The sequence below is a fragment of the Mixophyes fleayi genome, chromosome 1, assembly GCF_038048845.1.
Source record: "Mixophyes fleayi isolate aMixFle1 chromosome 1, aMixFle1.hap1, whole genome shotgun sequence".
In the NCBI taxonomy this organism is placed as follows: domain Eukaryota; kingdom Metazoa; phylum Chordata; class Amphibia; order Anura; family Limnodynastidae; genus Mixophyes; species Mixophyes fleayi.
Window position 1 is genome coordinate 211583571 of NC_134402.1, and position 27960 is coordinate 211611530.

Here is a 27960-nt window from a genome sequence, read left to right on the forward strand (position 1 = left end):
TCATGGCAAAGAGGAACTTTGAAATTAATTGCAATTCACCGGACCACTCTTCATGACATTCTGGAGTATATGCAAATTGCCATCATAAAAACTGAGGCAGCAGATTTTGTGAAAGATAATATTTGTGTCACTCAAAACTTTTGCCCATGACTGTAGATAGATCAGATATTTTCCCTTTGAATATGGGGAATTTGATGATCTCGGTTTAACCCCAATTCCCCAAAGGCTACCTTTGCACTTCAGCATCCTGTTTGCACCATGCATCGTTCAGTTAGTTCAACCAACCCATCCTTTTACATACAGGTGCTCTGTACAATGTGACAAATAATGGGGTCTGTGAAGGATATGGACCATGTACAATGCGTCTTCCATCTGTCAAAGGGAGTGGTGCTTGTGGATAGTGTTGCCAGAGGGGAGTGGCTGAGCAAGGTTGTCAATGCACAACAGCCAAACACATAGCCATGCAGCAAAAAATACGGAATACAGAGGTAGATATCTCAGAAAACTAGCCATATCTTACTAGTATTAGTGGTGGCTTCCCAGACCAATCAGGCAGCAGCAGGTATCACCACTCTACTTGTGCTGCCGATGCCTAGCCGGTTGCTAGGCAGCAGAAGAAACAAGTAGGGTCAGGCAACAGGTAATCCAGTAGAATAAGATTCCAGCAACACAGCAGGACACATGTAATGCATAGCAAAAACGATATAAGCCGATGCCCCCTCACTTTCCTAAGAAATTGGTTATCGCATATGACTGCAATCAAAGAACAGCACATCCCGGCTGTTGATGCCAGTTGGGTTGTTAGAGGAAGGCCAAGTGAAAAGAACATTTGCCAGGCTGCTAGGCAACAGCCGGAACCAGAACAATGTGAGCTGCTGCATACAGAGTGGCAGCTCCAAGACAAAGTAGGCATCCCGGCTGCTAGGCAACAGCAGGTATAGAATAACAGAAATAGAATAAGTGTGAGCTGTTGCGATTAGCTTGGCGGCTCATAACCACTGCTTTTTTTTTTATTTGTTATTGATCTCTTCCTGCCCTGATTTCAGCCTGATTATAGGATTTTGTCCGTAACTATACCAGCCCTGATCTTAGCCTGTGTATTTGTTTGGAATTTGCTGTTCTTGTTTACCATCTATAACCTCTTTCCTTGTCCTGTCCACCTCACTCAGCAATATCATAGGTAATAAGCCTCTGCTACCATGAGTTAAGACTTGGGGGTAAATGTATCAAGCTAAGAGTTCTCCAACGGGTTTGAAAAGTGGAGATTCTAGCTATCATTTTGTAGGATGTACTAAATAAAGGATAGCTAGAATTTGATTGTTTTTCAAATTAAGGACTAAAATTTGCCAGCCCTCTCCTAACTGTACACCATGATTCCTCCACAACACCATACATGTTTTTTCACATATGACCCATCCTTATTTTCTTTTGCTCCTCCCAGTTCACAGGGCCTCTCAACCAGCAGTCTTATCCTACTGTCTTAGAATTATAAGACATAAGGGAGAAGCAATAAGCCCTGGTGATGGTAGTATATGACTCTAATGTACATAAGCTATTTTTTATCTTAACTAAATGTTAAATAAACGATACATAATTGGACATAAGCTGTTTAAATACTATAGGATTTCCTGGATACATTTACAAACCCTCTGGGGAATTTATTTTATTTATTTTATTAAGAGGGCACTATTATAGCATTATATTATGGGGGAAAACGTGAATATATAATAATATTAAGTGATTGTTAAAGGTGGACATAATTATTTATGTCGCACAATTGGGCATTACATATTGCCCGAGTAATATAATAATTAAATCATTTTGTCCCATTAATATATTGGAAAAAATTCCCCCATAAGTTAATATTTGTTAGGAACCCCTCCAGCCGGTACAACAAAAACCCGGAGTCTGCTCCGAAAGTCTGGTGTTCACTGTTGTCCCTAGTGGTGGGGACAGACTTGGCTGCAGACAAACGGAGGGTCGTGAAATGTGTACCGGCTGTGGAGAACAGAGAGTTATGACAGACCGTGTATCCAGAGAACAAGCCGATGTCAGGGGTCACTTGCAAGCAGGAATAGTCGGTAAACACGCCAAAGGTCATGGTCACAGGCATGGTAGCAAGGTCCAAGGTACAGGCAAGAAAGGTCAGGGTCACGAGAAAACAGGCAGTTCCATAATCCAAGCAGGGGGTCATACACAGGGAATCAAACGGAGTATCCACAGGACAGGGACTAGGAAGCAGGAGCAGGTCAGCAAGACTAATACAGAAGTTATAACCGGCAGTGAGGCTCAGTCCTCACTGCCCTAAATACTGCAGCCATCCAATCAGAGCCTAGCTCTGAAAATACCCACAGGACCTTGGTAATTAATTAATTAAAACTTAATAGCCTGCATGCTATTACTTAGAGCTGCGCACGCGCCCGGCTGTCCTCAGTTGCCGGGACGCGGCGCTACAGAGGGAAGCGTCTGGCCGTTGTCTTGGCAATGGTCGGGACCTCGGCTGAAATGACGTCCCGGTCGTTAAGGGGACGCCAGAAGGCACCAGAAGCGAGCTTCGGCGGCTGTGAGTACCGCCGCGGCTCATGACAGTACCCCCCTCTTGAGAAGGGGTTAAAGAACCCCGACGCCCAGGTTTCTTAGGGAATTTTTGAAGAATTCTTTCAAATGTTTGGTATCATGAAGCCGGCTTCACAGAATCCAGGACTGCTCTTCTAAACCACGATTCTTCCATTGAACTAGGAAGTGCATCTGCCCCTGCACTCTCTTAGAATCGAGGATCTTCTGAATGGTATAACTCTGCGGTTTGTTCCTATTCTGCACAGGCGAACTTAACGACTGGGATAGATTAGAGTATAACACAGGCTTAAGTAGAGAGCAATGGAACGTGTAGGGGATCCTCAGTGAACCAGGAATTTTCAATCTGAAAACTACCGCATGAATCTGCTTGATAATGGGGAAAGGACTGATGAATTTAGGCCCCAGTTTTTTGCAAGGCTGTCTGAGCCTAATATTGCGTGTAGACAGCCACACTTTCTCGCCCACTTTGAGGGAGCAGGTGGTACGGTGGCGGTCTGAATTTTTTTTTGCAAAAACTGAGGCTCGTCTCAATGATGACTGCACTTTTTTCCAGATGACTTTGAGATCCCTGGCTGTGGAACGAAATTCCGGAGTATCAGCGGACTTGAGAGAATACAAGGAACTAGATCTGGGATGAAAACCAAAATTGCAGTAAAATGGAGAGGTTTGAGTAGATGAGTGACATGAATTATTATAAGCAAATTCTGCCCAGGGTAACAAGGAGGACCAGTTATCGTGAAATTCAGAAGTGTAACATCGTAAGAATTGCTCTAAGGACTGGTTAACCCTTTCAGTTTGCCCATTAGACTGAGGGTGGTATGCAGACGAGAGGCTAATCTTGATCCCAAGAAGGTTACAAAAAGATTTCCAGAATTGTGCTATGAATTGGGAACCACGATCAGAAACAATGTCAGTAGGAAGTCCATGGAGCCGGAATGTATGCTGGATGAACAGAATAGCCAAATCTCTAGCACTAGGGAGCCTGGGTAGTGGTATGAAGTGTGACATTTAGCTGAAGCGGTCAACTACCACCCAGAGGGTGTTGTGTCCTGCAGAGAGTGGCAGATGGACTAAAGTCCATAGACAAGTGTGTCCAGGGTTTTGTGGGAATGGGCAATGGAAGCAATTGGCCTACAGGGCGACTCCTGGGGACTTTACTCCTGGCGCAACCCTCACAAGAGAGGACATAACTCTTGACGTTAGCAGACATCGATGGCCACCAGACAGTACGGGAGAGGATCTCAGAAGTTTTCTGTATTCCAGGATGTCCAGCAGTCTTACCATCATGTGCTTCTGCAAGAACCGCCTTCCTTAAATGAACTGGAACGAAAAACATCCCTCCGGAGCACTGTCAGGAGCTAATTTTTGAAACCTTTGAAGTGTGATGCTCAGGTCTTGGGTTAGCCCAGCATGAATTATGGGAGAGGGAATGATAGGCTCAGGAGTAGTAACTGGAACATGGTGTGCCAAGAAGCTTCTGGACAGAGTATCTGCTCGGACATTTTTAGAACCTGGTCAGTAGGTGATCACAAAATTGAAACGGGTGAAGAATAGCGTCCAACGGGTCTGTCTGGGGTTCAGGCGTTTGGCCGACTGTATGTATTGTAAATTCTTGTGATCCATTATAACAGAGATTAGATGTGTAGCGCCTTCCAGCAAATGTCGCCACTCCTCAAAGGCCCATTTGATTGCCAATAGTTCCCCACATCATAGTTGGCTTCTGCTGAAGAGAACTTACGGCAAAAGTAGGCACATAGGTGTAGGCGGTGAGTATGGGAATCCTTTTGAGATAAGATGGCACCAGCACGGACATCGGAGGCATCGACTTCAAGAACAAACGGTACTTCGGGATCTGGGTGTCTAAGGACCTGAGCAGATAGAAAAGCTTTCTTTAAGGTCTCAAATGCGGTTACTACCTGGGGCGACCAGTTAGTTGGATCCATATCAGCAAAGCCGCGAATGAATTTTCTATAATAATTGGCAAAGCCCAGGAACCTCTGCACCGCCTTGAGATTATTCGGTTGTACCCAATCCAGGATAGCTTGGACCTTGGTTGGATCCATGGAGAATCCCTCAGAAGAGATTACATAACCCAGGAAGGATACCTTCAGCACATCAAACTCACACTTTTCTAATTTAGCGTAAAGGTGGTGTTTTCGTAATTTCTGTAGAACTTGTCTGACGTGACCCCGATGTACAGATAATGATTTAGAATATATGAGGATATCGTCTAAATAGACGACCACAAAATAATCAAGGAACTCCCGTAGCACTTCATTAATCAGATCTTGGAACACTCTAGCGTTGCTAAGACCAAACGGCATGACCAAATACTCGTAGTGGCCAGAATGCGTATTGAATGCCGTCTTCCATTCATCTCCTTCTTTGATACGGACGAGGTTATATGCTCCACGAAGATCGATTTTAGTGAAGACTGTAGTACCTCTTAATTGATCGAATAATACGGAGATGAGAGGAAGAGGATAGGTGTTCTTGACTGTAATGAGATTTAGTCCTCGGTAGTAAATACAGGGTCTTAGTCCTCCGTCTTTTTTGGATACAAAAAAGCATTCAGCTCCTACTGGAGATTTAGATGGCCTGATGAAGCCTTTCTCCAAGTTTTCATCAATGTATTCCTGCATGGATTTGGTCTCTGGACCAGAGAGAGAGTACAAGCGTCCCTTGGGCAACTTGGAACTAGGAATAAGCTCGATCGCACAGTCGAAGTCACGATGAGGTGGTAAAGTGTCGGCAGCCTTTTTAGAAAACACATCCCAGAACTCATGATATTGTGAGGAAAGCTGCTCAGGAATTGACTGAATGATTCGCAAAGGCATAGTTAAACAAGACTGTGTACAATAAGAGCTCCACTGGATAATTTCTCCTTTCACCCAATCCACGACAGGGTTGACGGGAAAGCCAAGGATGGCCCAGGATCAATGGAACCGATGGACAGTCGATAAGGAAGAAGGTCATTGACTCTGAATGGAGAGCTCCAATGTTCAATTGCAATGGTGGGGTCTCCCAGGTAATCTTGCCACCAGGCAATGGACTCCCATCTAAGCCACATACAGTAATGGCAGATTTGAGCTTCACAGTCGGAATTCCCGTCGAGCAGGCAAACCCAATGTCGAGGAAGTTGCATGCAGCTCCACTATCAATGGAGGCCGACAGGGCCACGGAACTGGAAGCGAAAGTGACTTGTGCGGGAATCAGGACAGCATTCTTTTGGGAAACAATTTGCAGACCTAGGTGGACCTTCCCCAGACATGCTCCTTTTTCAGGTTTGTGAGGACAAGAGCAGGAGAAGTGGCCTTTATTACCACAATAAAGACATAGGCCTTGTGACTGTCTTTTGTCTCTTTCCTCAGGAGAGGCGATACGCCCCTGACTACATAGGCTCCTCAACATCCGTGGGAACTGGAATATATGCAGACGAAAAGGAAGATGCCTCTTTCTCTGTCCTCCTCTCCTTGATTCTCCTGTCAATTTTAATGGCGAGTTGCATAAGGCTCTCCAACGAGGTGGGGGAAGGATACTGCACAAGTGAATCTTTAATCTGCTCTGACAGTCCTAGGCGAAACTGGCTGCGTAACACTGGATCATTCCACTCACTGTCAGGCGACCATCTGCGGAATTCAGCACAGTATTCTTCTGCAGAACGCCGGCCTTGCTTTAAGGCCCGTAGATGAGCCTCAGCGGAGGCAACTCTATCTAGGTCATCGTAGAGGAGTCCTTATGTATTAAAGAAAGCTTCCAAAGATTGCATGATAGGACTCGACTGCGACAGGGTGAAGGCCCAAGACTGGGGGTCACCCTGCAGGAGGGACATGATAATCCCGACCCTCTGCAGTTCCGAAAAAGAAGAACGAGGTTTTAGCCGAAAGTAGAGCTTGCAGCTTTCCTTGAAGTTCCGGAACAGGGTTCTATTTCCAGAGAACCGTTCCGGCAAATTTAACTTGCGTTCATCGGCAGGACCGGAAATGGCTAGTGTAGACCGGGAGTCCTCCTCTTGAGCGGACAAACGCTGGGACAATCCCCGGACCATTTGATACAGGGTCACAACATGACCCACCAGGGCTTGAAAAGGAGACGATTTGGTTCCGCTTTCATCCATCCCAATTTCGTCTCCGGAATGTCTGTATGGCCGGTTATAATGTTAGGAACCCCTCCAGCAGGTACAACAAAACCGTGAGTACCGCCGCGGCTCGTGACAATATTAAATTAATTTTGCCCCTTAATCAATAAGTAATGATTGCCCAATATAATTTAAATGTCAATAGTGCTTTCTCTTAAGTTCTGAATGGCAAAATAGCTCAAACAGCATATTTTACCTGTCAAGTCATAACTGCCGGTGGTTAAGCGTTTTCAATCCACCACATATCGCCATCCATTTTAAATCGCAGCCTCAAACCACCCTATAGAAAATTTGGCAGGTTGGCCACTAATACTCCGCGGTTTACAACCGCCACCAGCCTCAATTCTTTGTAAATCTAGCCCTATGTGCTTTAGAAAATGTAAAATTTAATTAACCCAGTGCATGAGGAGTAATACTGACATGTGTCTGTGCCTTCGTCCTCAAATCCTGATGGTATTAAAGATATCCAAATGATGTTTCTAATACTTTATTGGTAGTAATGGCTGGTCATATGCTGAGTGTTTGGGTGATTGTAGGGTACTATATGGGATCAACTAAACTACTAGAAACTACAACCAATTTAGAATTCTATATGGGTGTTTATTTTACAAGTTATTCAACAAATGCTTAAAAACCATATACAAACCATGTAAATTGTTGACAAAATTGTCCAAAATTAAGTCCATAAAAAATCTATAAAGAACCTGCATCTACTAAATTACACAATACACAAATAGCTACAATAAATACATAATTACATGAAACATAACTATATAATGCACAAATAGCTACAAATTAACAGATTACATAGTAATGTACAACTACTGACTAGACAGTGACCACAAGTATTAAATAGTGAAGTAAAACTGTGCCCAGGAGTATGGTCTTAAGAAACAGGGCTGGGGAAACAGGCCTAGAGATGCTAAGAACCGGGCAGAAAAACAACACGAGGAAAGAGGACCCTGCTTGTGAGAGCTTACATCCTAGAGGAAAGGGGTAGACACAAATAAGTTGATACAGAGTGGAGAAGAGGTAGGGGAAGAGGAGTGACTGAAATCTTGTAGGTTAGGATGTGGAGATTAAACTGGTTTCTGTAAGAAACAAGGCGCCAGTGTAGCAATGGCAAAGAGGGGATTCTGAGGTAGAGTGGCGGAGAAAAATAAGTCAGACAGCCGTGTTGAGTGCAGACTAAAGTAGGGAGTGGTGGGACATAAGTATGCCAGAGAGAAGGAAGTTACAGTAGTCTAGGTGAGAAATACTAGGAAGTATCCCAGAACTACATTTACAAAATGATAAATAAAATAGGTTAAATATGCAAGGGCTTGTAATTCAATAATGTGTTTGGCTAACAACAAACAAGTGTTATCTTCAAAGAGAGCTTAGGAACAGAATCAGCAAGCAGAGGAATAGTCCGCAAAAGCCAATGGTTAAAACCAATCTGTCGGTGCAGTACAAAAAGTCAGAATCCCACTATCACAAAGTCAGGAATAATCAGGGACAATAATCAAGACTCCATAATCAAACAGGATAACACGTTCAGGAGCTCATTGGAAATGATTGGGTAAAATAACCTTTGGGGTGGACACATATAATTACACACAATTTAACAAAGAATATGAATTAGTCCTGAACAATTATATAACTCTTGTCGTTAAACTCTGCTAATGTCCCTTATACAATGCTGACGTTAAACCTGTTATGATGTAATATTTAAACAATTCACTAATAAGATATTTCCATTACTTGAATATCTCTTGCTGTTTTTGATTAATGAATAGGAAACAAGGACCATTTAAATAACTAATAAAATATACACTTACATTGACATGTGAGGGCCACTTTAGACCGCATACTCGCCGTCTAATTTTTCACATTACTGTTCATACATACTCAACATCCTGCATAATTCTTACTCACAAGTTCAGGATCCCAGTTTGTCCTGTAGAGTTTGTCCCTATATATAGTAGTCTTTACATGTTCATCTTGCGAAGACTTGACTTGAGCGATTAGTGAACTCTTTGCAGCAATGTTTTTAGATACATTAGAGGTAGCACTTATCTTAGTCCGATATGGCTGGCATGTGAAGCTTATGGCACTGACTTGGGGATCCTGGTGCTTGTCCTCTTTATGGGCAGCTGCCTCCACTTCATTGTCTCTGATATCTGAGACTCCTGGATTCACCTTCTCCTACTTATTCTACTTCAGCAGTCTAATCTGTCGGTTTCACCCTCATTGAAATTTACTATATGCTTTATCTAGCTATGCCTCCTTGTCTAACACATACTAATTCTGGAGTTGATCTATTTTTCTGGCAACAGCTTCACTCTGCAACTCTAAAACCCCTCAGTTTTATTGTCACTTTCTAAATAAATGCTAACTCTGCCCTCTTATACTGCTTGTGGTAATTATTTACAATTTACTGAGTTAGATATTTTGTTTCTAAAATAAATTAATTCCATTATCCTATTTATTTTCTGTTTTGCTATTCTAATTAATTCTAATTAATGTTGATTTGAAATATGAGCAACCTCCCTCTCTCTCTAAACAAATGTTTCCTATTTACCTAATTCCTTATGTTCAGTCAGATTCTCTGCACTTTTCCTCTATAATTCATTATAAATCCTTTATTTCACTTTGCTATCTTGCTTCCTTTTCTCAGCTTGTCTCTAAATCCCTTCTTGCCACTTGCTGCTTCCCTTTTCACTTCTCTTTTCCTACAACCGGATCCTCTGGTTGGTTGTGAAAATGTGACGCTGGGAAGGCTGAATACAGAAATAACGACGCGAGAATACTGACATGGATATAATGCCTACACCAATAAAATCAACAGTAAAACAATGCATACACAAAAAAGGTGAATTACATATAATTACATATATTGCCTACAAATTAAAAAATTTTCAGAGCATGTTTTTCATTACTTTTTGATGTTTTTTAGTAACTTATTATGCCATACTCCCAAAGCATTCCGCCAGGTAATATGTATGTAATTTAAATTATACCTAGCATGTCATGGTGTGTGTCTTATTTTTATTTTGTTACACATCAGTGTTATTAGGTTAGACTTTAATATCTGGTCTGTAAGGAAGTACTAAGTACATTTTATAGCTTACCGCTAAACATTGTCCAATGCGATGATTGTGGTTCAAAAGCACAAAGATATTTAATTGTAAAATATAGGAGGATTTACAGCAAGCCATTATTACGCATAAAAGATATTACAATAAAGCAGGAAAGTATAAAAACACTGAATACATTACAATTTCGCTAGCGCTTTACCCGGGCCCAGGGTATACATGTCGTCTGTGGTCAGGATAAGAGAGAAAAAACACTGGGCCAGGGATCTTATGTGCAGCTTGAATTAGCATAAACATTGATGATGTCACGAATATGCACAGATAACATCGAGAGGTCTTCATTGGTCCAGTGTTAATGATGTTCCAGTTGTCTGCTGGTCATAGGTCAGTTCATTTGATCTCTTCCAAGGGTGGGGGGCAACTTACTCCAACTGTTGAACACATGTGCTGCTTAAGGAAACTGTCCTAAACCAGTTTAAACTGACCCATAAACAAAGTACTTTTTAGTATTAATCTCATATTGCTCATGACTTGCGACCGCTAGATGTGATAGCGAAACTGGGTTAATGATGGTGAAATAAGCATTAATTTGAGACTAAATTCTTTACCTTTTAGAGGACTTGAACCATACATACCTTAACTTTAATATTATCTATGTATAATTAATCTCTAATACATTTTACTAATAAATTAACGTGGATTGGAACCTTAATAAATGTGTATTATTTACAAATGTAAGTGCGAATGTAAATGTGTGTGCTATTAATCTGTGCGATTGCGTCATAACACGTGGCGTACTAATCGCATGGTAAAACAATATTAATTAATTAGGCTTACTTCATCCAATTATTTGACTTTCACAGAAGTGAAGTTAAAAACAAATATTTTTATGAAGACACCACTGATGTATAATAGTCACTGGGTTTTATTATCCTGATGCCAATCTCTAAAAATGTTTTGCTTCCTTTGAATATCATTGTATTCCACAGTAAATATCTTTTTTTATTCACTATTATTTTAATATGTTGCATGTACCCTTACTGTAAAAGATAGTTTTATACTTATTATTTAAGAATATTGTAATCTTTTCAAAACGTATGTAACTTTTTAACACACACACACACATATATATATATATATATATATATATATATATTTATATATATATATTGTCGAAGTCGTATAATTGGATGAACGAAAGTATATTGGTTAATATTGTTTTGCCGTGTGATTGCGATTCGTACGCCACGTAACAGATCCGTACGCCACCTAACACAGCGCGTGGTGCGATCGCATGTACACACTCGCATTACAACATTTAGTTATTTATATAATTCATATTCATGCTAGTCCGTTACACTGTAATTTATGAGCAGATAGTATTTAGTTTATTATTAGTTTATATAATATGATTATATATACACTTCAGTGAGATTTAAGGTTCAGCTTATAGGAAAGGTGTCATGTCTAATATCATATTAATCCTCTTTACATCAGCAGCTGTTCGGTCCATTCGGCGAAGAGATCGCACATTGCATACTCTAGTTATTGATGTTAGGGAATAAACCTTTAATATGATATTAACTGTCAAATGAAAATGTAATTGAAGTTTGGCGGGAAGAACAGAGCTCATCCCCTGCAGAGACCCCCACCTTTGGATTCCTTAGATTAAATCAGCCTATGATGTGTAAACACCTGGACCCTCCTGATGCCTGGACCAATAGAAGCAAGCTATACCACCTGCATTGTTTCACTGTATCTCTGTTTGCATATAAGCAGTAGCTCTCATGTAGTGTTCAGTCTACTCTGATCACAGTATTCAAGGGTGAATTACTGCAACTGGTGCCTGTGGTTAGCGCAGCGGTATGCATTTATCTTTTGGTATTGGCTGTACTGTACTGTATTATATTACAATCATGTATTGAATTGTTAACTTGGTACATCCGCTAAAATAAATCACTTTGTGCGTTAGAAACACAATACAATCGCTTGGGCAATGCTTATTTGAAAACGATACAATTACTTTAATAATTTGGGGGCTCTTGAGTTTGGAGGTTACGTTGCCGGAAGGTATGCAACGCTGACGGAATTCGGTTCCTCAACAAAGGATGGATATTGACGGACGCGTCTCATACGGGAAAGAACGCAATGTGTTCAAAACCTGTTGTCCATTCTGTGTTGAGAAGCCGAATGTCCGCAGTTGCGTAATCTGAAGGAATGTTAACTAGAATCTAGGGACAAGAAAGAAAAATGTTTATTTTTATTGTCGTTTTGCGTTTTAAAAGGTATTGCATTGCCTAGTGTATGTGTATTTCCTGTTTAACGTGTATGAACTTCCGGTATTGTTACAACGTGTTTAAACAATCATGTTCATAGTCTGTTATATATGTAACATCGTCTACATATGTGTTAATATGTTCATAGTCTGTTATATAAGCATTTGTTAAAACCTCTGTAAAACTACCATTGATTGGGAAATCTATTTTCTGTGCAGAAAACAAAAGGTTGTAAGTGAATGGTATGCATAAAGATTAGAGAAGAGTTTGCATACTGGTGAAAAGAGATAGATAAGGGAAGAATTTGCATAGTGTTGAAGACAAAGAGGTGATTTACTATTGAAAAGACAGGTATATCGGTTGCTGCCTGACCAGGGGGACTGGATGGGCAAGGTTGTGTTTGAAATAAGAACACTATTCTAAGTAGTATGTGGATTTTTATGTAGCATGCGGTGTATTTGAATAAGTAGTATGTGGATTTTTATGTAGCATACGGTGCAGTTTTATAGGTAGTATACAGGGTATACAGTGATATGGTAGTATGTGGATTTTTATGTAGCATACGGTGTTATAGGTAATATACAGTATTCTAAGCTGTATATGGTGTGGGAATAGGTAGTATACAGGGTATACGGTGGTAAACAGCAGTATTAGGCTGTTTAAGCCTATAGGCTGTTAGCTAGTGAGAATTCTTCTAAGTGAAATTCTTACAAGTGTATTAACTATTATAGTTAGAGATATACAAGAGATGAACAAGAGGAGAACAGGAGGGGAACCTTTTACCTCCAAACAATGCTACATGAGGACAACATTCAACAATCAGCCCTGAGCTCTGATATCCTCCACCAACTGGATGACTAACTGCCTGGACACTCCCTGCTGAACTGTTTCTCACACACATTCAGGCCTGCTGCAGTATTATGACTTGGTGATTCCTCTTATGCTGCTTGGATTCCCGATTTTAATCCACACTGTTGCTCCATTTAGTTTGAACTTTGACCTGGCTCCCTCTTGTCCTGTGGATTTGTATAACCAGCTCAGTGCACCTTTTATTACGCTTTGTTTTATACTATTGCCTTCCAATCATGCCTGATGTTACTGTTTCACCTAACTGTTTTTTCTAAACCCACCCAACTGCTATCTCTGCTGTCCTTTCTGCTTCTTATTCCCTGACTCATACTTTACATCTCTTCTTCCTCTTTTCTCTCCGTCTTCCTTTGCATTCTTTTTATTTACCTCTTGTGCTCTCACCATTTCCTCACTACACTTGTAAGCTCTTACCATTCTTGATTTCTGATTTCTTTCAACTGTCTATTCCACATCTTCTCTAGCTTTATCATGATTCACTCCTCTCTCACTTCTGTCCTCTCCCTCTATCCCCCTGCTTCCAATGTCCAACCTTTCCATATTCTTCCTCCTCCTCACTCCCCCCTCTCACTTCCCATCCCCCTCCCTATTTCACTCCTCTCATCTCTTCTGTGCCTCTGGGCCCCTGATCTAACATGCTGCCTCCTCTTACATCTTTTCCTCTCTCCTCCCTTTCCCCACTCACACCCTTTCCCTCTTGTGCCCTTCGCTGCTCTTTTCTCAGTGTCAATCTGCTCCTACCTACCTCCTCCCTCTCTTTCCCCCCAGCTTATATTCTCCCTCACGTCACTTCTACCCTCTGCCTCTCCCATTCATAAACCCCCTTATCTGCCCCATCTCCACTCCTCCCCCACCTCTTGCTCCCCTGCCCCTCATCTACTGTCTGCTGACAAATTCCCTCTTATTTCTGTGTCTCGTCCAATTCCAACTCTCTCTTCCTGTCATTCCCCTCACTCCATATCATACTCACCCTTGCAGACGAGCAACCCCAACAATCTCATCCACATCTCTCCCCTTCTCTCTCTTCCACTATCCTGTGGTCTCTGGAATGCCAGATCAGTCTGTAACAAATTGACCTCTATCCATGATCTCTTTAGCTCTAGATCCTTCAACCTGCTTGCCATCACTGAAACCTGGCTATCCCCCGAGGACACTACCTCTCCTGTTGCTCTCTCTTTCGGGGGCTTGTCCTTCTCCCACACACCCAGACCTGGGGAACGGCAAGGTGGAGGCGTCGGCATACTTCTCTCCTCTTGCTGTTCTTTTCGGGTTCTTCCCCCTGAACCCTCCCTCTCTTTTTCCTCCTTTGAGGTACACTCTATCTGCCTATTCCACCCAGTCCACCTTCGTGTTGCTGTTATCTACCGTCCTCCTGGTCCTGTCTCCCAATTTCTTGATCACTTTGCCACCTGGCTCCCTCACTTTCTCTCCTCTGACCTTGCCTCCCTGATCTTGGGGGATTTTAATATCCCTATAGATAATCCCTCAGACTTTGCTGCCTCCAAACTTCTCTCCCTCTCCTCCTCCCTTGGTCTCTCTCAATGGACCTCCTCTCCCTCCCACCACAGTGGACACTCCCTAGATCTGTTTTTTTCACACCTCGGTACTGTTTCTGACCTCATTAATTCACCTTTTCCTCTCTCAGAACACCATCTCCTCTCTTTTAGCATCTCTCCACCCCTCTCATTGTCCCCGGCCCCCAAGGTTACTCTCACCAGGCGTAATCATGACACAGTTGATCCTACCAGTTTCTCCTCCTCCCTGGGCTCGCTCCTCTCCCCCACTCTTTCTTGCCCCGATAAGGCTGTCTCCTTCTACAATCGCACTCTTACCGCTGCACTTGACTCTGTCGCCCCAGCTGTCACTGTCAAGCTTCGTCGGTCCCCGCCACAACCGTGGCACACTATAATTACCCGCTATCTTCAAAAATGCTCCCGCAGTGCAGAACGGCTTTGGAGAAAGTCACGCACTCATGCTGACTTCCTCCACTTCAAGTTCATGCTTGCCTCTTATAGTTCGGTCCTTTCCCTCTCTAAACAATCTTTCTTCAAAGCTCTCATTTCTTCCCAATCCTCCAACCCCCGTTGGCCTTTTGTCACCTTCAACTCCCTCCTCTCCCCACCACACTCTCTGCTGTCGACTTTGCTACCCACTTCTCCTCCAAGATTGAGTCTATACGTCATGACATCTCCCAGCAGTCCCTTCTTACCCCACCCTCTCCCCCCTCAATGCCCATTCTGTCCCCCTTTTCACCCTCCTCTGCTGCTATCTCCTTTCTCCCCTCCCCTCCAGCTAGCTCACCCTCCTTCTCTTCCTTCACTCCGGTATCTGCAGATGAAGTCCATACCCTTCTCTCTTCCTCTCCCCCCTCCACTTGCACACAGGACCCAATCCCCTCCCACCTCCTCCGCTCACTCTCTCCCGAAGCCTGCTCCCACCTTGCACACCTCCTCAACCTCTCACTCTCCTCTGGAATCTTCCCCTCCTCTTTTAAAAATGCTCTTGTCTCCCCCATAGTCAAGAAACCGTCCCTTGATCCAGCCTCTCTCTCTAATTACCGCCCTATTTCGCTCCTCCCTTTTGCCTCCAAACTCCTTGAACGGGTTGTCTACAATCGTCTCACCTCCTTTCTTTCCTCTCACTCACTACTTGACCTGCTCCAATCTGGTTTTCGCCCCCTCCACTCCACTGAAACTGCCCTCACTAAGGTCACTAATGACCTTCTCCTCACTAAATCCAATAGGCACTACTCCCTTCTTATACTTCTTGACCTCTCTGCTGCCTTCGATACCGTTGACCACGCACTCCTTTTGCAAACTCAAATCTTTAGGCCTATGTAACACTGTCATCTCCTGGTTTTCCTCTTACCTCACCAACCGCTCCTTCTCAGTCTCTACTCATGATTCTACATCACTCCCTCTTCCCCTACCCGTTGGCGTTCCTCAAGGCTCCGTTCTTGGCCACCTGCTTTTCTCCCTCTACACCTCCTCCCTTGGTGTCCTCATCCACTCCTTTGGCCTCCAGTACCACCTCTATGCTGATGATACCCAAATTTATCTTTCATCCCCTGACCTCTCCCCTTCCCTTCTGTCTCGTGTCTCCTCCTGTCTCTCGGCCATCTCATCTTGGATGTCCCAACGCTTCCTTAAACTCAATATTTCCAAGACCAAGCTTATAGTCTTCCCCCCTGCCAGGACTCTCCCACCTCCCCCCCTCTCTATTTCTGTTAATAACACTACCGTTGTTTCTGTCCCCCAAGTCCGCTGCCTTGGGGTCATCCTTGATTCCTCCCTCTCATTTACGCCTCACATTCTGTCCCTCTCTAAATCCTGTTACTTCCACCTTCGGAATATTTCTAAGATACGTCCCTTTCTCACCACGGAAGCCACGAAAACCCTTGTTCACTCGCTTATTATCTCTCGCCTTGACTACTGTAACCTTCTTCTCTCTGGCCTACCTGATTCTCGCCTTGATCCTCTTAAGTCTATCCTCAATGCTGCTGCCCGCCTCATTTTTCTCTCCCGCCGCTCTATCTCTGCGGTCTCCCTCCAACAGTCACTACATTGGCTCCCCATACCCTACAGAATTAAATTTAAACTCCTCACCCTCACCTTTAAAGCTCTTAGTCAATCTTCCCCTCCCTGCATATCCAATCTCATCTCTACCTACACTCCTACCCGCCCCCTCCGCTCTGCCTCTGACCGCCGCCTCACTACTTCACTGATCACCTCCTTTCACTCTCGTCTTCAGGACTTTGCCCGGGCTGCTCCCCTGCTGTGGAACGATCTTCCACGTTCCATCAGGTTAGCATCTACTCTCAAAGGCTTCAAGCGTGCCCTTAAGACTCATTTATTTATTCAAATCTATCAGTCCTCCTAACTCTCTTGTCCTGGCTCTCTCCCCTAGTTAGTACCACCCTTTTTTGTGTCTCCCCCTTCCCTTTAGGTTGTTAGCTCTCATGAGCAGGGCCCTCTTTGCTTGTGTGCTCCTTCTACTGTTCCTTCACCCTCTGTACCTCTTGGCCTGCTTCGCTAGCCCTGTTTTACCTGTTTTATTGAGCTTAGGCATTCTTCCTGCTGATTTCTACCATCCCTTTCACTATATGTCAGATATAATCTGATTTGCTTTACCCATGCACCTGTGTTTGTATATATTTGTGTATCATGTTGTGTCTTGGTCCTGTTTTCTGTATATGTAATGTACGGCTCTGCGGACCCTTTGTGGCGCCTTATAAGTCAAAGATAATAATAATAAAAATAATAATAATATGGTAGTATGTGGATTTTTATGTAGCATACGGTGCATTGAAGAAGTACGTGATTTGAATAAGTAGAATACAGGGTATACAGTGAAAACAGATTTTGTGGTAGAGCCAAGGGTATCGAGGAGCTGATAGCCCTTTAGTCCGCAGTGATATTTCTGTGTTAGGAGGTGTGTGGGCGTAGCCTGTGAAACCATCCACGGATAAAAATCTCTAGTAGGTTCTGTTTGAAAGGAGAACAGGTAAAAAGGTTTTTTTTTGCGTAGCGTTGAGAAATAGGTTGTTTTCACAATGGATGCGAAGCAAACGCTAGAGACAGTTCGTGTTGTGCTGCCTAATAAATGGCCGGTTAGTTCGGCAATGGCATATTGCGACAAGTGGGTTAAGATGACCAAGGATTGTAAGAGACCTTTCCCAAACATAGGTAGTTTTGAATCAAAGGTGTTAAGTAATGTTAGAAATAAAGTGCGGTTGATTACATCAACAAAAAACGAGAATTAAACATGATGATTGTTTAAAATTATGGCAAATGGAAGGTAACACGTGGCAGAGCAGCGAATGCACAGCAGAAGTAAGTGTGGCGAAAAGTGCGCGCACAACGGAAATGAGCGTACCGGAAGGGAGCGTTCCGGAAGTGTGCGTTGCAAAGAGTGGAGAACTGAGAGCAAGCACGCCCCAGACAAATTCGGTCGGGGCGGAAAGTACAGCCAATACCAAAAATGTAAGAACTGTAACTAGAAACTTGTATGTTGTTTTAAGTAATGTTAAAAGTAATGTTTTAGGACAAAGAAAAGGAACGATCCCACCAGCAGGGGCAGCGGCTGGAAGTGGTGAGAATAATGTAAAGGTTAACATAGGGGGAGACATCCATTGTACTGCAGCAGCAAATCCAGCAACTAGTTCAGAACATAGTGATTTGGTAGACTTGCATCCTGTCTGCACAACAGCAGTTCCCAATGGGAAAGCGGACAGAGATGGTGACGTTCCCTTAAAACATGTAGCAAAGCATGATCCATGGACTAGGTCTGAAATATTTTCAATTTTGTCTGATTTCCCTGATCCTAGGAAAGATTAAACTAAATGTCAGAAGTTTATTAGATATTATGGTAATGTGTACGAGCCAACTAATAACGATTGGCGAGTATTATTGAGAGCTTGTCTTCCTCTGAATACTGACATACAAAAGTTCATTAAGTATTGTATGTTGGAGGAGGATAAATCCTTAACCGGGGATGATAATCAGGACAATATAAGAAGTATAATCACACAGTTGGCCATATATTTTCCAGTGATATTGGAATGGAAAAAGATTTTCACCATCAAACAAAAAGATAGTGAGATTACAACTGACTATTTCGTCAGGGCTTTAGCAGCCATGACTAAGTACACAGGGATACCAGATATAAGGGAGAATCCACATCATAGGGAGGTAGTTGTTGCAGTACTAATGGAGGGTCTCCGGGAGGATCTAAGGACCTGGATACAAACCTCATTTCCTAATTGGAGGGGTCTCACGGTAAATGCAATTAAAGAACATGCCGTAGAACATGATAAAAAAATATGTAAAAAGGAGAAAGCGCAGAGTAATAGGCTAAGGATGGTGGGTATCCAGGCTTTAGAAAGATTACATTTAGAACCTCAGAATTATAAAAACCACTATAAAAGGGACGAAAGAAACAGAAAACTTTGAATCCAAAAATGAAGTATGTACATACTTTGCTCCAAAATGTCATTTTATGTATTTCAGAGAAAATATGAGTCCATAAGAGAAAATTTTTAATTTATCTCTCATAAGTTAGGAAAGTCCGTTGAAAAGGTATGTAGATAATGTGATACAGAGTTCTTAATGAACAAATGACGGACAACACTGGATTGCACGGTTGACGTAAGACCCCCTAGTCAAGTATGGGGAGGGGTCATAGTTTAGCAAATAGCTAAGGGGGTTAGTGGAATGAATTCAGCCATTTCCCCATAGAGTCCAATCCATCTGTCATTTTTGCTGAAAAATCTCACTTTCTGCATGTATGTTTGTTTTCAAACCCTTGTATTCAAGGCTTTGTATTCCTATTATTCATTGCTTTCTTATTTCTCATTCTTTACATCTATGCTAGTATCTCTCTCTCTCTCTCTCTTTCTCTGCTCTTGTATAGATATGAAAAGACATAGACATAGTCTCATTAATGGGGCTAAAACATATATTTTTTTTTAAGACAAATTCAGGGATATACACATTAGATTGACATGAGTTACAGAAACAGCCAGGGGTTTGGTGTTATGTGTATAGAAGCTGCTAATTTTAAGCAGAAGTTTTTTTTGTGAAGAAATATGAGTCATGTTTTTATAGATGCATATCTGTTTTGGTTTTTTTGTGTTTTGTGCCTCTTGTACAAATATGTGCCTTTCTATGTATGCACAAAGGGTGGATAGGAGGAGATTGCTAGAGGATAGCCATACAGATATGCATCTCTGGATAGAACATTGGAGTAGGATTTTTACCACAAGATACGACATAATGTGAAACCCTTGAAAATGTAGAATTTTCGTGCTTTATATTTTTTTTACCGTTAGACAGACATGTACTGGGTACTGTTATATTTAAAGAAAGTGTTATAGAAATAGACCCCTTTGTCTTTCTCACTTAGTCAAGTAGCTGAATGTGAGGTACTGAGAAGGGCATGTGAGTTGGCAGAGGGAAAATCGATTGATATACATTGGCATTCAGCATTTTTCTAGTCTAGGGGGTGATGTTGAGTTGACTGAAAAATCTTTTTATAGCAATACCAGCACATGAGTAGGACACTACATAGAGGACTTTACACAATGACACAGTTACCAACTGAAGTAGCTGCTAGTAAAGTCCACACACACATACACGGCTGTCACACCAGAGCGAACATAGCTGTCAAATAGACAGCAGGGTTTTAGGTGACAGCTGACAAATTTATGTTTTGTTTTTCGTTGTAATGTTTTTGTTTTAAAATGTGAACACACACACACAAACATGCACACATACACATATTAGTTAATATATGAAGATTTGGGTTACCTGAAGAATTTCTCCAGGTGAAACAAATCCACGTCATCCAATTGCCACCATGCAGGATTCTCAAGTATACAATGGTGTACCAATGAAATATGTCTGGGTAAAGGTGTATTGAAATGTGTCTAATGTATTACTGTGTCATACCCAAAGCTTTTGTTATTCAATGTGATAGCCCTAGAGTTATAATAGGTGATAGGGGTATTCATGTTATTGATAATAAATGTATAACGTATGAGTAGTGGTAACAAATTACATGCTTTTGATTAGCCACAATCCAGTGTGAACATAAAGTAACGGTACTAATTAGAACGAATTGAATAGAATGAGAGTTGGAACTTGATTGAAGTGGCTGATAGCTTAAGCCACTAGTCCTCCACACTATCAATGCCACTCCTGAGCTGCCTCTTAACCTGTCGATTTTTGAAATGTTCTTGACCCATCTTGAGATGAATTTGTAACAGAGACTAGTTTAGACCTTGAGAGGGAAGGTAAATAGTGAGACAGCAACCGAGAACGTTCAGAACACTTTTTCCTGAAGGGTTACATTAACTGTCAGGATGTTGGACCGAGAGAGTGTTACGAGCCGCGGCGGTGCCTAGCCGCCACGAATCCCCTGTCTCCGTCCCGGCCGTCGCTATGGCGACCGGGACGTCACTTCTGGGTGCTCGTCAGACGTTGCTGCCTCATTGCCGGTTATAGCGTTCGGTCCTCAGTTCTGCTGCCTGCTTGTGCTATCCATTTTGGTTCCTGCTACCTTAGATTTGATCACCCGTGTTTTGACCCCTGCTTGTTATTGGACCTGTGACCCTTCCCTTCTGACCTTGATCTTTTGCCTGGAAATCGGATTTTGCTTCTCTACCTGTGAGTTTGACCCTTCGCTTGCCCTTGGATATTGCATCTGTGCCTGTGACCTTTTGACCTAGGATTCTTCTTATACTACAGTCCACCAATCACTCCCCTCCTGGGAACTCCTTTAAGTCAGTATACGTTACTCGACCCTCGGTCAGCCCGCAGCCCAGTCTGTCCCCACCACTAGGGGCTCCAGCGAACACCTGGCCTTCTGAGTAGTTCCCGAGTTTCACTGTACTGACTTGGGAGTTCCTAACAGAGAGTAAGTTGTGGAACAGTAAAGTTCTTAGGCTCAGGTTATTTGACAGACAGGTACCAGGTGTAAGCTACCAGCACCAAAAGTAGCAGAGACACTGGTACCCATTCCACCCAATGCAGAAGAGCCAACACTCAGAGAAGGGTCCAAGGGCACTCATGAATCTGTTCTGGAAGGCCTCAAATGCAGTTAGTAGCACCTAAGCCAAAGGCTAAGACAGCTGTCCATCATGAAGTTGTAGTTTTCCTGTTCTGTATTTCTCTCATCACATTTTCTTTTCAGGACGGTAAATTCTTTTGATTATTGACGGGTGACAGAGGCTGGTTCAGGTAATGATATTGAGGAGTTGGGGATGAAGGAGAAGTTAGTAGCATAATCGGTCCAGCCAATTACTCTATTCAATTCAGGGGTAAAGGAAAATTTGGAAACTCTGGAGCTTGGAGAAAGTGCGAGGGGCTATTGTCTGAGTAGCATTACGTCCGTAAGTACGTTGACCACATAGTTAAAAGGAGGTACACCCAGCGATGCCAGTCCAGTAATATTCGGACTTGAGCAGGCATCCTTGAGAATGATTATCATTCTTGGGAGGGTAAGGTTTTAGACCAATCAAAATGCTGGGCGTGCTCTCACGAGCCTGAGTGATTATATTAAGTAGGATTAGTTCTCTTTCCACTAAATATTCTTGAGGTACCCGAATTATGGGTGGGAGGTCACTAGGGGAAAAGTACAACACCTAGGTCCCTTAGTCTGGAGTCTCCCAATATTAAACCTGCGTATTGGGAGACTGGGAAGAACGAACAGACAATAGCCCGCCCACAAGTGTTGATGAAAATAACTGATGACATTATTAGAAGAGTGTATATTAACGCAAGCTGAAGGAGATTGTAAATGGCATTTATTGATAGACATAGGATGATGCTATTGATGAACATGAAGTGTTTAAATGTATTCTGAGCTTAAGGACATGTGTAGGACAGATGAACCTGTAAAACTTGAAGAACTGTAGTATTCTGTATAGCTGATATGTGTTCTATTGTACTCTGTACCTTTCCAAATAATGTATTACGTGTTTTACTGCACCATTGAAGGGCATACAAAAGGTTATCTCCAAGCTCCAGAAGTGTACAGTCTATAGTAAAAGAAGAAATCGTTTTGAAGAGTAAGACTCTCTTTTATGATAACTTGTTTAGATCTACAAACAGCGTGGTCATACCCCAAGGGGGACTTGTATTACATAACAATGAAACGTGGTACTGAGATCCTGCATATAACATCTTTAAGGGGATAGTTTATTATACTATCAAAGGGTGGACTGTTGAAGTCGTATAATTGGATGAACGAAAGTATATTGGCTAATATTGTTTTGCCGTGCGATTTCGATTCGTATGCCACATAACACAGATCCGTATGCCACCTAACACAGCGCGTGCTGCGATCGCACGTACACCCTTGCATTACAACATTTAGTTATTTATATAATTCATATTCATGCTAGTCCGTTACACTGTAATTTATGAGCAGATAGTATTTAGTTTATTATTAGTTTATATAATATGATTATATGTACACTTTAGTGATATTTAAGGTTCAGCTTATAGGAAAGGTGTCATGTCTAATTTCATATTAATCCCCTTTACATCAGCAGCTGTTCGGTGCATTCGGCGAAGAGATCGCACATTGCATACTCTAGTTATTGATGTTAGGGAATAAACCTTTAATATGATATTAACTGTCAAATGCAAATGGACTGATTGTAATTGGAGTTTGGCGGGAAGAACAGAGCTCATCCCCTGGAGAGACCCCCACCTTTGGATTCCTTAGATTGAATCAGCCTATGATGTGTAAACAACTGGACCCTCCTGATGCCTGGACCAATAGAAGCAAGCTATACCACCTGCATTGTTTCACTGTATCTCTGTTTGCATATAAGCAGTAGCTCTCATGTAGTGTTCAGTCTACTCTGATCACAGTATTCAAGGGTGAATTACTGTTCAATGGTGCCCGTGGTTAGCGCAGCGGTATGTATTTATCTTTTAGTATTGGCTGTACTGTACTGTATTATATTACAATCATGTATTGAATTTTTAACTTGTTACATCTGCTAAAATAAATCACTTTGTACGTTAGAAACACAATACAATCGCTTGGGCAATGCTTATTTGAAAACGATACAATTACTTTAATAATATATAATTAAAGGATTGCACAGACACATTTTATGGTATATGTATGAATTTATTAATAAGAAATATTTTCATGATTATAAATGCATGCTTGCTTTAGTTAACACAATGTACAATTCATGCCTGCCATTATCAAATACACTGATTGGGAAGTTAAATCTCTTCTTTGCATTCTTCTTTTTCACTGTGTTGAGAATACAAAAAAAGCTTGTTAGTATATGTAAGTATATTCCAAATATTATCAACTTTCAAACCGCAATAGCTATGTAATTTGCATGTTAAATACCTTAACTATATTATCCTTAATTAATAATCAGAACACTAAACATTTTTGACATGTCATTAACATTTTAAAACATAAACACTTACTTTTTTTTAATGGAAGGTCCTATGCCATCACTCAACGACATGCCAGTAATATTCAGGGATAGTAGTGATGGACTGTGTTCTATTTTTATTCTTACTCATATATATATATATATATATATTTCAACTGCAGAATCATTTTTAACAAGTTACAATTTAAAAAAAATTAACATAAATTTTAAGTAGAAAAATTACTAATTACAGCAATTTACTCATCAATTTTGAAAATATGCTCACCAATTCTCAAAGAAATGTAAAGGTAATATTCTTGTACATTTGTATTTAGTTTCGCTGCTATGAAATTTGGGAAACAATTTGTCCTGTAGGTCTCAATTTGTTTCCTTTAGTCTAAAAAATAATAATAAACAATTTAGCTCAGAACTTCATTAGTAAGTAGGTCATAAAATACTTGCCATACACTGTATTTTATAGATCCATCAGATTGTTAATATTGTCATTTGCCTGAAGAAATGCATCTTCGGCATTCTCCTCTTCTTTCCTGTTTTAAAACAAGGTAATACAGTTTATTATAAAGTTTCATAAAAGAATACATTTTTTATATAGTAGCGCTGTGGTCAACATTGCAAATGGTCAGCCATTTTAGTGCAGTCCACACTCACAAGAAATTCCCAAGAAGCCAGCTGGATATTCATCCATTCCTGATTGAAGATCTCTCCAGGCACACAGTTTCCTGCAGGAAAAATAATTTTTTTAATAACAAAGGCATCACTTTGCAGTATGTTGGTTGCGCTGTGGTCAACATTGCACATGGTCAGACATTTTAGCGCAGCCCACACTCACCGGCATTTCCCGGGAAGGCAGCTGCACATCCCTCCATTCTTGATTGACTATCTCCTCAGGCACACGGTTTCCTGCAGGAAAAATACAATTTTTAATAACAAAAGAATCCCTTTGCAGTACATATTGGTCGTGCTGCGGTCATCATTGCAAATGGTCAGACACTTTAGCTAAGTAAAATAATAATAACAATTTTCACATGCTTGAACAGTCTATAGCATTGGCAATGTGTTGACAGTTTCAATTAGTACACACTCACCGAGAACTTTTTGGTCCCAAAATTTCCAGCTATCAGTGGTGACCAGCTACAACTGATTTACAAAAATTGTATGCGACACCTCTTAAGAAGGTCATCAGGTCCACAGTTTCTCTTTGGTTGATGCACGTTTGTAAAGCAGTTTCCCTTGCTTTCTGTTCCTTTCTTGGTGGTGTTCGTCTTGTGTTGGCAGTCACCTTCTCTATATGAGCTTTTGCAATGTCATCCCAGCACATAAGTTTTATCAAAATATTTCAAAACTGCTTCAGCATTTTGTGGCGAATGTCTTTTAATTCCTCAAAAGCAACTGGTATTTCGTTAGCGGGCAAAAAAGCCAGGGCATGCAAATGCCTCATCAGGACAGCAAAACGGTGCACAAAGTAGCAGAGGTCATCCTGAGTCTAGCTGGAGTAATTTACTGTTTTAAATTCAATTAATTTACACTTCAAACAGAGACATGGCCGCGTGAACTTTAAAAGCTTGTAAAGGTGGAGACATGTTGTCTGTTTGTGAATACATGCACAGATAAATGGCACTGGAAACCTAGCAATTTGTGTGATTTATCAAATGAACAGATGTCACATTTACATGACATTCATTTATTTATGCTACTGTGATTACATATGTAATCAATGTACTTGCTCTCATAAACGCAACATATTATTTGGTTACAAAATTCCTGGTTAAAATTTTAGATTTCTTTTGGTCTCTATTTTAAAACTGTGAATGGGAGATGTAGTGGGTAGGCAATGGCAATGTTGTGCAAGATAATATTTCTATATCTATTATTATTTTGCATCTTTTTTTTGGCTTTTTGGTGTTCAAGTAGTTACAAATATTTACTAATACATATGATTTAGTTGACATAGATTTATCAAGAAATAATTTCCTGATGTTGAATAAAGTACAGAATTTTGATCTTACTATACCATCTTACCATGGGCAGCACGGTGGCGTAGTGGTTAGCACTTCTGCCTTACAGCACTGGGGTCATGAGTTCAATTCCCGACCATGGCCTTATCTGTGAGGAGTTTGTATGTTCCCCCTGTGTTTGCGTGGGTTTCCACCGGGTGCTCCGGTTTCCTCCCACACTCCAAAAACATACTTGTCTCTCCCTCGCTGTCTGTCTCCCTCTCTGTCTGTCTTTGTGTGAGTGTGTGTCTATATTAGGGAATTTAGACTGTAAGCTCCAATGGGGCAGGGACTGATGGCGCTATATAAATAAATGATGATTAGTTTATACTTATGTTTGTTGTGACTATGTTCTCCCCATGTTTGTGTGGGTTTCCTCCAGGTGCTCCGGGTTCCTCCCACACTCCAAAAAACATACTGGTAGGTAAATTGGCTGCTAACAAAATTGACCCTAGTCTGTGTGTGTGTGTGGTAGGGAATTTAGACTGTATGCCCTAAAGGGGCAGGGACTGATGTGAGTTCTCTGTACAGCACTGCAGAATTATATAAATTTATATAAATTTATATAAATAAATGGTGATGATGATCTTTCATTATCTTGAATTGTTGTAAATAGTTTTATAAGGATTTTATAAGCTGGATTAATAAATAGTTACATAATTAAAAAATTATATCCCTAACAATAATAGTTTAACGATGTATATATTACTATTTTTTTATGATGGCACATTTAGAAAAATTACAGAAAATTGCTAACATATACATAATCGGGCAGCGCACCCGACACCCGGCAGACTTACCTGTCTCTGGCGCTCCGCTCCGTCCTGGGCGCCGACATCTGGAATGCGCAGAACCACCGGCTGCATTAAACCTCTGCTCCTCTCTGATTGGTGGATTGTTGTGGCGCCCAGTTTAAAAGACACCTCCTCTTTACCTAAGGTGCCTGTTCTTTGAGTCACCCTCTGATGATAAGAAGTGGCTTCCCTGTGTGTCCTGCTGCATCTATTTCACCATTGTTTGAAGAGCTGACACTCCACCAGCAGCTATTATTACACCGTTGTCTGAAGAGCTGTTGCTCCACCTGCTGCATCTATTTCACCCTTGTCTGCAGAGCAGACGCTTCACCTGCTGCATCTATTTCACCCTTGTCTGCAGAGCAGACGCTTCACCTGCTGCATCTACTATATCGTTGTCCACAGAGCTGACGCTCCACCTATTGTATTCATATACTATTGTCTGCTGAGCTGAACCTCTATAGTTGTTCTTGGCTGATTCTCTCCACTCCCTGTCTGTGTGGTAACCGGCTAGACTGCAGGGCTGACGCTCCATCCACTGCACCTGAATTCTGTTACTGCAAGCTCACGCTCCATCTCCTGTTCCTGCGTGTCTAGCTATCTATCAGGACCACTGACTACTCCTCTAGCCTTCCCAAGGGCTTCCCGTTCAGTACTCCTGGTGGGGGCCGCGACCTGCGAGTCAGACGCAGCTAAGACCATACTGCTGTGCGGCAGTTCCTGGTGAACACCGTCTCCATGTTAGACTCCGCCCCCCACTAGTAGTGCAAAACTGTACGAACCCTAGGACTCGCTTCTTTAGCTTGATTACTAGTGTGGAACAGTGACAAAATCAGTACATTAAGGATGTACTTAATTTTGTTACATTATTACTATGAGTTTGTAAATTACAAACACACTATTGTAAACTCAGCTATTAACTATGTAGTTATATATATATGTATAAATATGGAATAGAGCACGATATCAAGATGGCGCTTAACCCAGTGTATGGATATTAAACAAAAATAAATACAGGGATACTCAAACATACAAAACACCTCCACAAATATATGTGTGGCAGCCAAGTCTCCAAATACGGATGGTTAAACCGACAAAAGGTAGCAAAAGAACAAACAAGGAAGGACGGCGCCCTTAGGTGTACATGCAAGTAGTATATATATTGTCAGTAAGCTCAGAACAGTCCAGAGAAAAATGTAGGACACCAGTGTTAAGTCCAGAAGGTGTCAGTGGTGCAGGTGGATATCAGCATATACCAGCAAATCAAATGGTCAACATGTATTATAGTATAAGACACTGTGCAAGAT

The 27960-nt window shown here is 41.6% G+C and overlaps 1 long non-coding RNA gene across 1 annotated transcript; it reads right to left on the minus strand.

Moving 5' to 3' along the window:
* Positions 1–24195: 24195 nt before the first annotated feature.
* Positions 24196–26247, minus strand: LOC142107106 (uncharacterized). Its single transcript, XR_012679870.1, has 3 exons — positions 24695–26247; positions 24514–24584; positions 24196–24392 (listed from the first exon to the last, which is right to left on the minus strand). It is a non-coding gene; the product is annotated as an uncharacterized LOC142107106 (long non-coding RNA).
* Positions 26248–27960: the final 1713 nt, after the last annotated feature.